We start from the raw sequence: 14238 nt of genomic DNA, 5'->3' as shown, positions 1-14238 counted from the left end.
GAAATGCAATTAAAACCACAAGATGCCCCTACACATGTACTAGATAGGCAAAATCTGCGTCTGATAATTCTGAATATTGGCTCCTCTGTGTTGTAATGGGAAATGCCAAGCACTTGCTGGTCGGGCTGTAACTACGTAAAACAACTTCAGAAAACATATTCCATCATCTAGTAAACTTAAAGATACGTATGTTCTATGACCCAGCAGTTTTACCCTGGTAGACAGTCCAGAGAAATGTATGCACATGCTACAGAGATACGAGTAAGACTGTTCATAGCAGTGTTATTCATAATAGTGGAATATTGGAAACAACCCAAGTTTTTATTGATAGCATATAGAAAAAATTGCTATATTCCTATAATACAATATCACAAATCAATAAAGATTATCTAAACAGAGACCAACAATATGGATGAATTTTACATCAAGTTGAGGGGAGAAAAGCAACATGAAACATGAATACATACAGTGTGATTCAATTTATATAAAGTACAGACAAAGGAAAAACTGAACTACATTTCTAGGAATGTATACAAAATGGCAAAACTATATTAGAACCCAAGAATGACTGTAAAGGTCAGGATAGCAGTTACCTCTGAGGTGGGGAAGAGGAGGGCTATGATGGAGAAGGATTCCAGGATACCCACATCCTAATCCTTGCCCAGGTGGTGGTTATACATCTGTTCCCTTTATTTGTTAAATGGTAACAATGTGTTTCATACGTTTACGTTTATGTTCTATTCCACAACTAAAATTCTAAGGAGAGTTCATTTTGAAAATTAAATATTTCTTAAAATTTGGAAAGCATCTTTGAAATTCTGCAACCCAGTTTTTCCCAGGGTAGCATCACCTGAGGATCACCTAGTCCTACCCTAGAGATTCTGATTCAGTCAATCTACAGTCGGTCCTGGGCATCGGTATTTTCAAATAGGTCGCCTAAGTTTGGGAAGTGCTTAGCCGAGTCCAGACTCCATGGGTGGTTAAGGCATTTGCCCTGTGCTTCCCAACCCCACCACAAGGCTCTCTCCACTGTATCAGTGAGGACTAGACATCCCTTGCCTTTGGGCTCAACTCTTGTCCTACAAAAGAGTTTTACAGCCAGCAGGCTCACAGGTTTGGCACAGGAACTGATAGCAGTAGGTACCTTTTGGACAGGTTCCTGTAAGTCTCCAGTTAAATGATGCTTTCTATCCAGCAAACTTGCATTGACTGTTAATTTAACCTACATAAAATTTAAGGTTCTCCTTTCCAGTATTCTGCTGTTCTTCTCTCAAATAGTCCATCCAATAGATCATAAGAATAATGTACAACTATTGGCAAAAATGATTTTGAACTGACTTATGCACAAATTTACCCCCATTTTAAGTCTCGATGATGCCCCAAGTTGTCGTTCAGACAAGTTCATGAATACAGGTACCTCTACATTGATGGACCTTTCTCCAGAATGAGGAGCCAAAATCATCTGAATTAAGTAGAGATCTCATTTGTCCTTGACTCATGATAATGTCTGTGCTACAGTCCTGCATTAATTACTTTGCCCAAGTAGAAATACACTATCCATATAAGAATTTCACTTCTGAACAAAACAAAATAAAAATCCACGAGTGGTGACCTCAAAATGAACTGGTTAAATTTAAGGACTCATTTTTAAAGGTCAATGTCCTTTTGCTGCAAATACAGTTCCTATGCAGATGAGAAGTTGAACCTGACCTATGGAGCCGAGCATAATTAGCCAGCTGCACCCTCATAATAAGGTGCAGATGGTTAATTGCACCAGCAAATAACTGCTTACTTGTGGGCACAAAAGCCTGTACCTAAAATCATTGAAAGTATACTTGGGACTATTTATGCTCATGGCAAACAAAACACATTTCCAAGGTTTCATCTGCGAACAGATCACAGCCAGCTCCAAATTCCTGCTTTGCGGGAGAGCCATTCACGCTGCTGAGGTCTGGTCCAAGAGAGGGACCACTGGCCACAAAGCCACATATCAACTGGTGAAATATTTCTTGGGGTGCTGAATCGTTGTTGAAAAATCTCCTGAATTTGTTGTAATAGGGATGAGGGGATCAGTCAATAAGGTGAGACTTTGGTTTCCCTAGAACGCAAAGTAAATTCTGTATTCTTTTGATTACAAACTCTGAAATGATTTTTTCATAAACAAACATCTCATCATTAGTTTTCTGAATAAGAAAAAAAAAAGACCAATTTTCCTGTGCCCTTGAGGAATTTCATGCACTAGCCAAGCTCCTAGAATTTAGCAAGCTGTATTAGATTCAACACACCCAGTGGTTGTTAGCGACTGTTCCAAAGATCTACTCTAAAACATATTCTATTAATCCCAATGTGGTAAGAATAAGATATGGGGAGAAAACAGAGAAGGGATAACTACTCCATAAAACCCATGTTTGGAAGTCCTCAGCCAGCTGCAAAGCTTTCAGCTGGGCAAGAGGTCAAGATGACAGGGCTGGGGAGCAGAATACTAATCTACTGGAATCCACACAGAACCTTTCTTCTGAAGAACCCCCTGGGTTACGTGATTCTATTCAGTTTAATTGTATATTGGGGAGGAGGAAAAGCTATTTGTCATGGTTTTAATTGCTAAGAACACACTATCTTTTTCAGAACCATCTGTTTAATTGTAATTACAAACAGCGATGTAAAAACGCAAATGATTAACAAGTACAAAATTCCCTACTACTAACAGTTTTAACATAACAAGCCATATTGTGAAAGAGTATGTTGCCTTTTCCCTCCCTGCAATATTTCATGATTTGGCAACTGACAACCCACCATTTTTTACAGAATCTCATTCTGGTAGAGCTAAAGGTATTAATTAGTATTCTTAGAGTACATCCTCCTGTTATTGCTTTTTATTAAATCGTAATTCCCTCTAGGAGCAAAAGGATTATATCAGAAATGAAATGCATAAGGCCCCTTTGTTTCCATCTCCCACCAAAATCTTTGAGGTTTCATATGATACACATCATCTATAATTAATTACCAGGCATATTCCAAAGCATTGCAAGACTACTTTTGGCTTCATAAACACAAATTTCTGCTTTCCTGGTTTTGAAATATGCTTCCCACACTGTCATTATTTTAAAAGCCATGAGTACTGGTAATTGTTTTCAGACATCAATAAAAATAGCTTAACCTTGAAATTTATTTTAATTAGGGATTTTTTCAAAGCCACTGCTGCAAATTTGGGTGGATTGTTTATAATAAAAATGAGCATCAACAACGTAGTTGTACAGAACATAGAATTAGGCAAAGTTGTTTAACTTAGGCTCATAATAGCAGTTTAAAGAAATAAAAACAGACACAGATACAGTCAGATCATAATGTTATTAGAGCAACTTTACATTCAGGACATTTTAGATAGCTTATTAAAGCAAGAAGACGCCATTTTAAAAAAAATAAGGGGCGGATTTATGCATTGCCAGTGAAATTACAAGAGATTGCTTTTTCTAGTCATTTCACACTAATTTTTCTTTAAAGTCAACCAAGTTGACTTTTTGGTATTAAGAGGAAGACCACCACTTTAAGAATATAGGATTTAGTATAGGATTTGGTATTCATATTAAGATGAATATCACCCCTTTAAGAATATAGGATCTAACATAGGATATGCTGGTTTATTTGAACCAATACTTTCTAACAAGCCTTTCTATCAAGCACAGAACACTTTTTAAAAGTCCATTTTTCCTCCATACCACCTCAAGGGATAAATATGACCCTTTAAAAAAATCAGATAACTAAAACACTTTGAATCCAAATAAATTGAAAGATTGCACAGTTTTTCAAATTAAATTGCATTAGAGGCATTTTATGATATGTCAATTTTCCTCACCTGAAACCCTTCCAGCAATAATCCTACAATTATTTTTGCCTTATTCCAAGCCCCCATCCCTCTCAAACGACATTTTGTATGAAGAGCAGCCAAATGCTAAGTGCTTCTGCAGTGTTAATGAGGAAACAGATCTTGGAAGAAATTATTTGAAAGAAAAAGTTTGCCCTCAGGAATGAGTTGTCGTTTCACTTTTAATGATGGTAACTGTGGTTCAGCATATTTCGGTCCATTGCGTTCTGAAATGTACTCATCCCAAACCAGTGATCTTTAACCTTTGTGGTCCAGGTCCTACTGGAAATCTGATGATGGCTATGAACACTATCCCCCAGAAGATTAACATAAACATAAAATCCGAGGGCTGACACATCCAGGGTCAAGAATCTATTACACAGATCCCGAATGTGTACCAATTAAAACATGGTTTCAATACTAACAGGCTATGAGTTTCTTTCAAACCTGATGAGCGTTTTCATGTTCTAAATGTTTCTGCTGCTAAAGTGAAGAAACATTCTCAAAACTATTCTTAAAGCCTGTGAAACTATATAACTACTAAGGGGTAATAACTTCCTTCTACTTTGTGATTGCATAAATCATTCTCACACACAAGCCAGAAGTATTCCTTCCCCCAAATAACTCTAATTTGGCCTTGTATACAAGACATAAAATGAAATACCAACTTACAAGTATCATTTTCTAAGAGCTTCTGACATGCATTCATTGTCACATCTTTAGATATAATATAGAATAAAATACACACTTCACATAAAAAGAAAATATTTAAGTCACTAGTCTGCATGTATATATTCTTCAGCTGGCATTTGCTAAACCTGAATTTTTCCATCTTTGTCACACATGTATACAGCGAATACATCCAGGTTTCACAAAAGATTTACTCTGATGCTCTCAATAAATGATTCAATACAAAAATTATTAAGAATAGTTACCTCTGGGGAACCAGACTAGGGGAGAGAGTGGAGTAATGAGAAGCCTTTCATGTTTACGTTTCTAAGGTATTTAATTTTTTACAAGGAGTATGTAAATGACTGTGCTAAAAATTAAGATTACAAAGTAATACATTGTTTTCTAATATAGGTTATGCTGGCTTGTTTGAACCAACTCTCCTGCTGAAAACAACTAAAAATGCTGGCTAAAATATTTTTTCAGCTTCTCAAAAGCATCAAAAAGCTAACAAGACCATAAGGAATTATCTAGCCAACATCTAACTGAAAACAGGAACCAAGAAAGGTAAGTGGAGCACTGAAACAAATTTGGTAGGAGATAATCCTCTAGACAAGGACACCCTGAGCTCTGCTTGTGGCTGCCTGGTAGGGCTTCCAGGAAAGGTCAACACCCAGGACCCATCAAAGGTGGGGAGACTGATAGGAGACTCCACTCCAAAGGTGTACACTTTCAACGTTTGGGTCAAAAATAAAGCCTTCCTATCCCACCATTCCCAGCTGAATGCAGGGGACGATTCCTTGGCACCTAACAGAGAGAGAGGTATAAAGAAAAAAAAAAAAAACCCTGAAAGGTTAGAATCACAGCCAACTCTCTTAGAGATGTACAGCCCAAATTCATTATCACCCGTGAGCTCCAAAAGCCTCAAAGTGTGATTTTTACTTTAAAATAAGCCTGGACAGGTAGTTCCCTGAGGTACCTAACAGAGGCAAATGCAAACCCTCTCTGATGATCCTCCTTCTCTGAGGACCTCTCTGAGGTCCTCCTTCATTTTAGTCATCAAACACTTCCCATAAATAATTTTCCAAGGACGATAAGCAGCTCTTGGTCAAAATAAACAAGCATACTAAGAGAGTGGGAAAAGCACCCTGAACAAGAACCAGCAAAAACATCCTGTAGGAAAAGAAATTCAAGAAATGAAAATTAAAATAATTAAAACTCAATGAATAGAATATCTAATTCTAAGAAGAATGTATTTGATAGCATCTACTTCAACAATTAGAAAATAAAATAGATAAATTACAAAAAGCATATACTTTAAGATATTAGAGAGGTATAGAAGAAATATAGTGTTAAATCAAGTTTAGCCTAAAGCTGCCTCCTTACATATTTTAAGTTTGGCCTAAAGGTTTCTCTGTACATTGTGAACTATAACCTAAATGAAGCTGTAAACAGACCATAGCCTACTCTTGTGTCAATCACTGAGTTTTGGCCAAAGGTGGCCAACTTTTCAAACCGTGTTCAAATAAGGCAAGCAATGAGCTGTAACTAATCTGGCTATTTTTGTACCTCATTTCCATTTTCTGTACATTACTTTCTTTTTTCAATCCACAAATCATCTTCTACACCACATGGCTCCACTGGAGTCTTTCTGAGCCTACTCTGGCTCAAGAGGCTGCCCACAGCACACCAAAAGGATAACACATCATGATCAAGTGGGTTTCATCCCAGGAATGCAGGGATGGTTTAATATACACAAGTCAATAAATGTGATATATCACATAAACAAAATTAAAAACAAAAACCATAGATTATCTCAGTAGATGAAGAAAAAGCATTTGAAAAAATCCAGCATCCCTTTATGGTAAAAACCCTCAACAAAATAAGCATAGAAGGGACTTATCTCAAAATAATAAAAGCCATATACAACAAACCCACAGCCAACATCATACTGAATGCGGAAAAGTTGAAAGCCTTCCCTGTGAGAACTAGAACAAGACAAGGATGCCCACTTTCACCACTTTTATTTGACATAATACTGGAAGTCCCAGCCAGAGCAACCAGCAAGAGAAAAAAATAAAGGGCATCCAAATTGGAAAAGAAGTCAAACTGTCACTGTTTGCCAGTTATATGATTATATACCTAGAAAACCCTAAAGACTCATCCAAAAGGCTCCTAGATCTGATGAACGAATTCAGTAAAGTCTGAGGTTACAAAATTAATGTACACAAATCAGTAGCACTGCTATACACCAACAACAACCATGCTGAGAATCAAATCAAGAGCTCAATCTCTTTTACAACAGCTGCAAAAAAATAAAATAAAATAAAATACATATGAATATACTTAACCAAGTAGGGGAAAGACCCCTACGAGGAAAACTAAAAAGCACTGCTGAAATAAATAATAGATGACACAAACAAATGGATACACATCCTATGCTCACGAATGGGAAGAATCAACATTGTGAAAATGACCATACTACCCAAAGCGATTCCCATCAAAATACCAACATCATTCTTCACAGAACTACAACAAACAATTCTAAAATTCACATGGAACCAAAAAAGAGCTCACAAAGCTAAAGCAATACTAAGCAAAAAGAACAAATCTAGAGGCATCACATTACAATACTTCAAATTATACTACAAGGTTATAGTTACCAAAACAGCATGGTACTGGTATAAAAATGGGCACATAGACCAATAGAACAGAACAGACAACCCAAAAATAAAGCCAAATAATTACAGCCAACTGATATTTGACAAAGCATATAAAGACATAAATTGGAGAAAGGACACCCTATGCAATAATGGTGCTGGGAAAACTGGCAAGCCACATGTAGAAGAATGAAACTGGGTCCCCATTTCTTACCTTATAAAAAACATTAACTCCCAATGGATCAAAGACTTAAATCTAAGACATGAAACCATAAAAATCCTAGAAGATAACATTGGAAAAACTCTTCTGGCATTGGCTTAGGCAGAAATTCAGGACTAAGACCCTAAACGCAAATGTGACAAAAACAAAAACAAATAAATGGGTCCTAATTAAACTAAAAAGCTTCTGCAAAGCAAAAGAAATAATAAGAAGAGTAAACAGACAACCCACAGGGTGGGAGAAAGTATTTGCAAGCTATGCATCCAACAAAGGACTAGCATCCGGAATCTACAAGGAGCTCAAACAAATAAGCAAGAAAAAAAAAAAACAAATAATCCCTTCAAAAAGTGAGCTAAAACATGAAGAGACATTTCTCAAAAGAAAATATACAAACAGCCAACAAATATGAAAAAATGCTCATCAGTAGTTGTCAGGGAAATGCAAATTAAAACCACAATGAGATACCACCTTACTCTTGCAAGCACGGCCATAATTAAAAAGTCAAAAAACAATAGATGTTGGTTGGGATGTGGTGAAAAGGGAATACTTCTACACTACTGGTGGGAATGCAAATTAGTACAACCACTAAAAGTAGATCTACCATTTCATCCAGCAATCCCACTACTGGGTATCTACCCAAAGGAAAAGAAGTCATTATATGAAAAAGACACATTCACATGCATGTTTACAGCAACACAATTTGCAATTGCAAAGATATGGAACCAACCTAAGTGCCCATTGATCAACAAGTGGATAAAGAAAATGTAAAATGTGTATACCATGGAATACTACTCAACCATAAGGAGGGACAAAATAATGTCTTTTGCAGCAACTTGGATGCAGCTGGAGGCCATTATTCTAAGTGAAGTAACCCAGGAGTGAAAAACCAAATACCATACGTTCTCCCTTATAAGTGGGAGCTAAGCTATGAGATGCAAAGACATACAGAGTGATGAAATTTGGGAACTCAGTTGGGGAAGTCAGAAGTAGGGTAAGGGATAAAAGACTACATATTGGGTATAGTGTACACTGCTCAGGTGACAGGTGCACTGAAATCTCAGAATTCACCACTAAAGAACTCATCCATGTAACGAAAAACCACTTGTACTTCAAAAATGATTGAAATATAAAATTATTTAAAAAGAGGCTGCTCAATTTGCAAATTGTTCTTTGCTCTGAAATGATTCATGAATCATTCTTTAATTAAATTAAACTCTGTTAAATTTAATTTGGCTAAGGTTTTTCTTTTAACAATGGACTACAAGAACTAAAATTTCAGAAGGGAAATGGCCTCTCATCAATGAGTTGAAGTTACTGGTCATGTTTTTCTCTGGGGACATTTGCTAATTCTAGGCACAGGGAGACAATCCAGCTTGGCTCAGGCAGAGGATTCTTAAGGTAAGAGGAGGCACCAACAGAATAGCTGATGGTTGTAAAATCTGGCAAGACGAACAGGAACCTAAAAAGCGAGGGCCAGATTCCCCTACGGGTGATTTTCTGAGAAGTGGAACAGCATGAGAGCTCTGAAGTTGAATGAGAAAGAGTGTAGGGTTCTCCGTTCCCCACTACTTTCTTTCTGTGTCCTGACTGCTCTGTAATCTATCCAGTTGCAGGTTTTTTGTAGCAGACTTGAGCCCAAACCTGGGCCTGGAACATTCCTAGGCACTGATAAAGGTATCTAGGTTGCTGCCCACAACACTGAAAAAGAAACTAGCCCTGGCCCTGAGCCAAATTCCTTAAACTCTCATACCCTGACCCCCTCACTGCAGTCATACCTAGGTAGAACACCTGTTTTCTCTTGCTGTTCATTTTGAGGACTGCTGCAGCACTCTGTAAGTTTCCCCAATAAATGCTTTGGATTGACCACTCTGGCATTTAGTCTTTCCTTCTTTCTTTGGAATCCCAACCGGCCCCATCTCTGGACAGTTTGGGGCACTCCCTTGTGGGGAATCTCCTGCCATCATTTTCGGGGTGATTCTGGCCATAGGCATTGTGGGATGAAACACAGAGTGAAATCTGCTATAGTCTCTTGGTGCTTAGAACTTGAGGTTCAGAAAGAAGGAGGAGGGGCTTGCAACAAACACAACACAGTTCTCCCCGCCAAGACATTTGAATGAGGTTTAACATTTGATTGGGTATGAAACAAGGAATGAACAACTGGAAACTGAAAATTTTAAAACAGTATCATATACAATAGCATCAAAAAACATAAAATAAAAACAGAGCTAACAAAACATGTGCAAAAGTTGCATGTTAAAAATTATAAAACATCATTGAGAGAAATTAAAGAGGACTAAATCAAAGGAGGTATACCATGTTCATAAATTGGAAGATTCAGTATTGCTAAGATGCCAATTCTCCCCAAATTAATCTATACTCCAATGAAATCTAATCAAAATGCCAGCAGATATTTTTGGAGATGTTAACCTTTAATTCTAAAGTTTGTATGGAAAGGTAAAGGAACCAATGTTGCCAATTCAATTTTGAAAAATAAGAACAAAGTAGAAGGACTCAAACTACCAGATTTCAAAATTCACTGTAAAGTTATCAAGAAATCGATTTTATGCTGTTAAAATGACTGGCAGTTCATTCGAGAAACAAAAATTATTCATATTTTTCTGGAATATTCTGTTACATTGATAAATCAGAAACATGTATTCACACATACATGGTCAATTGATTTTTGACAAAGGTGCCAAGGTAAGTGGAGAGAGGAGAGTCTCTTTAACAAATGGGGTTGGAACATTCAGCCTTATGAAAAAAAACACCTCAACTCTTGCCTGACGTCATACATAAAAATTAACTCAAAACTCATCAAAGACCTACATGTGAAACCCAAAGCTATGAAAGTCTGAGAAAAAAACATTGAGGAAAATCTTGTTACCTCGTGTTAGGCCAAAGGTTTTTAGATATCACACAAAACATAAAAGAAAAAATTAGTAAGATTAGACTTCATCAAAACTTTTGACTTCAAAGACATTATGAAGAAAATTGAAACCAGCCCAATTTCCTCACAGAACTGATGTTTATGGTCTTTTTAAATAAACAGAAATTGGCCCTCTTGGTCTTAAGCCTGAAACTTACATTTATCTTATCTGAGTTCCTTTCTTAGAAAACTGACGCTCGGGCCTCCCAGATAGTATAAAGGAACTGAAACTCACCAGATCACCGCATCCAGACAGTGAGAGACCAGATTCCTCTTCCTTACCCCTCCCTAATTCCTGTTTTCTACATTCTTTCCCTGGTATTTAAATCTCCAATTTTAGTCAGTTAGTGAGACAATTTGAGACTATCTCCCATCTCCACAGCTGCAGCACCCAAATAAAGCCTTCTTCCCTGGCAGTACTCTTTGTTCCAGTGATTGGCTTTCTGTGCTGTAAACAATGAGATCTAGATCAAACCCCTGGCATTTCAGTAACAAAATGTTTTAAAAAGGAAAGATGTGTCACATACTGGGAGAAATTATTCGCAAATTAAATATCTGACTTTTGTCATATATATATGTATATATATATGTGTATGTGTGTGTGTGTGTGTGTGTGTGTGTGTGTGTGTGTATGAATGATATGGGCAAAAGATACAAACAGAAACTTCACCAAGTTCACCAAACTTCTTCACCAAAGATATAATAACAAGTAAGCATGTTATTCAACATCATTAATCACCAGGAAATGCAAATTAAAAGCAGAATGAGATACCACTACACAGCTATAAGAATAAAGTGTATTCAACTAGAAAAAGAGGAAGACAAATTGTCCCTGTTTGCAGATGACATGATTGTATATCTAGGAAACCCCATCTTCTCAGGCCAAAATCTCCTTAAGCTGATAAGCAACTTCAGCAAAATCTCAGGATACAAAATCAATGTGCAAAAATCACAAGCATTCTTATACACCAATAACAGACAAACAGAGAGCCAAATCATGAGTGAACTCCCATTCACAATTGCTTCAAAGAGAATAAAATACCTAGGAATCCACCTTACAAGGGATGTGAAGGAACTCTTCAAGGAGAACTACAAACCACTGCTCAACGAAATAAAAGAGGACACAAATGGAAGAACATTCCATGCTCATGGATAGGAATAATCAATATCGTGAAAATGGCCATACTGCCCAAGGTAATTTATAGATTCAGTGCCATCCCCATCAAGCTACCAATGACTTTATTCACAGAATTGGAAAAAACTGCTTTAAAGTTCATATGGAACCAAAAAAGAGCCTGCAGTGCCAAGACAATCCTAAGCCAAAAGAACAAAGCCGGAGGCATCACGTTACCTGACTTCAAACTATACTACAAGGCTACAGTAACCAAAACAGCATGGCACTGGTACCAAAACAGAGATATAGACCAATGGAAATAATAATATCCCTCAGAAATAATACCACACATCTACAACCATCTCATCTTTGACAAACCTGACAAAAACAAGAAATGGGGAAAGGATTCCCTATTTAATAAATGGTGCTGGGAAAACTGGCTAGCCATATGTAGAAAGCTGAAACTGGATCCCTTCCTTACACCTTATACAAAAATTAATTCAAGATGGATTAAAGACTTACATGTTAGACCTAAAACCATAAAAACCCTAGAAGAAAACCTAGGCAATACCATTCAGGACACAGGCATGGGCAAGGACTTCATGTCTAAAACACCAAAAGCAATGGCAACAAAAGGTCAAAACTGACAAATGGGATCTAATTAAACTAAAGAGCTTCTGCACAGCAAAAGAAACTACCAGAGTTAACAGGCAATCTACAGAATGGGAGAAAATTTTTGCAATCTACTCATCTGACAAAGGGCTAATATCCAGAACCTACAAAGAACTCAATCAAATTTACAAGAAAAAAACAAACCCATCAGAAAGTGGGCAAAGGATATGAACAGACACTTCTCAAAAGAAGACATTTATGCAGCCAACAGACACATGAAAAAATGCTCATCATCACTGGCCATCAGAGAAATGCAAATCAAAACCACAATAAGATACCATCTCACACCAGTTAGAATGGCAATTAAAAAGTCAGGAAAACAACAGGTGCTGGAGAGGATGTGGAGAAATAGGAACACTTTTACACTGTTGGTGGGACTGTAAACTAGTTCAACCATTGTGGAAGACAGTGTGGCAATTCCCCAAGGATCTAGAATTAGAAATACCATTTGACCCAGCCATCCCATTACTGGGTATATGCCCAAAGGATTATAAATAACGCTGCTATAAAGACACATGCACACATATGTTTATTGCGGCACTATTCACAATAGCAAAGACTTGGAACCAACCCAAATGTCCATCAACGATAGACTGAGTTAAGAAAATGTGGCACATATATACCATGGAATACTATGCAGCCATAAAAAAGGATGAGTTCATGTCCTTCGTAGGGACATGGATGAAGCTGGAAACCATCATTCTCAGCAAACTATCACAAGGACAAAAAACCAAACACCACATGTTCTCACTCATAGGTGGGCAACGAACAATGAGAACACTTGGACACAGGAAGGGGAACATCACACACCGGGGCCTGTTGTGGGGTGGGGGGAGGGGGGAGGGATAGCATTTGGAGATATACCTAATGTAAATGACTAGTTAATGGGTGCAGCACACCAATATGGCACATGTATACATATGTAACAAACCTGCACGTTGTGCACATATACCCTAGAACTTAAAGGAGAATAAAAATATATACATATAAAAAAAAGATCACCTGCTAACAAGGTTGCAATTTGGCAGTTTCTTGTAAAATTAATACTTACCATATAACCTATCAATCCTACTCCCAGGTATTTATCAAAATAATAACATATGTCCATACAAATACCTGTATGGGAATATTTATAACAGTTTTACTTATTAATAATTACCAAATACTGGAAGCAATCCTAATGTCCATCAGCTGATGGTACATCCATTCAATAGAATAGTACGCAGCAATGAAAAGAAATGAGCTACTGTTACATACAACAACATGGTTAAATCTCAAAAGCAATATGCTAAGTATAACAAGCCAGACAAAAAGTGCTATGTATGTTATAATTTCATTTATGTGACATTCTGGATAACGCAGAATCAGAAAACAGATCATTTCATTAGTTGCTATGGGCTGGAAGTGGGGAAGGGGCATTGACTACAATGAGGTACAAGAGATACTTTCTGAGCTAATGGAATCATTCTACATACTTATTGCAGTAAGTACATGATATGGTTTGGCTGTGTCCCCATCCAAATATCATCTTGAATTATAACTCCCATAATCCCCACGTGTCATGGGAGGGACCCCATGGTGGGTAACTTAATCATGGGGGTGGGTTTTCCTGGGTTGTTCTCATGATAGTGACTGAGTCTGACGAGATTTGATGGTTTTATAAAGGGGAGGTTCCCCTGCACATGCTCTCTTGCCTGCCGCCATATAAGACACGACTTTGCTCCTCCTTTGCCTTCCACCATGATTGTGAGGCCTCCCCAGCCAAGTGGAACTGTGAGTCAATTAAACCTCTTTTCTTTGTAATTAGCCTCAGATATGTCTTTATTAGCAGAATGATAACAGATTAATACAGTACAGAACTTTATATTTTCAAAACTCTTGGAACTGTACACCTAAAAGAGGTGAATTTTACCGTTTTCCCAGGTAAGACGGGAAATGATTCGTCCAAGGCCTGGGGCTAATTCGAAGTTGGAAGCGAGGCAGCACCTCAGGCCTTCTGCCCTTCAGGCTACCTGTCTGGCAGGGGAATCCCAAGAACAAAAATCCGAGGTCCCGTAACTTTCATGGGAGTGAGAAGTGGCTAGGGAAGGCTGAGGAGGGGAGGGGTCTGGAAAG

The 14238-nt window shown here is 37.5% G+C and overlaps 1 protein-coding gene across 4 annotated transcripts in view; it reads right to left on the bottom strand.

Moving 5' to 3' along the window:
- Positions 1 to 14238, bottom strand: part of HYDIN (HYDIN axonemal central pair apparatus protein) — a 423676-nt gene that overhangs the window by 409164 nt on the left and 274 nt on the right. The gene's annotated exons all lie outside the window — the stretch shown is intronic.

Source organism: Pan troglodytes, chromosome 18, assembly GCF_028858775.2.
Source record: "Pan troglodytes isolate AG18354 chromosome 18, NHGRI_mPanTro3-v2.0_pri, whole genome shotgun sequence".
NCBI classification, from domain to species: Eukaryota; Metazoa; Chordata; class Mammalia; order Primates; family Hominidae; genus Pan; species Pan troglodytes.
This window is presented reverse-complemented; position numbering and strand designations above follow the sequence as displayed.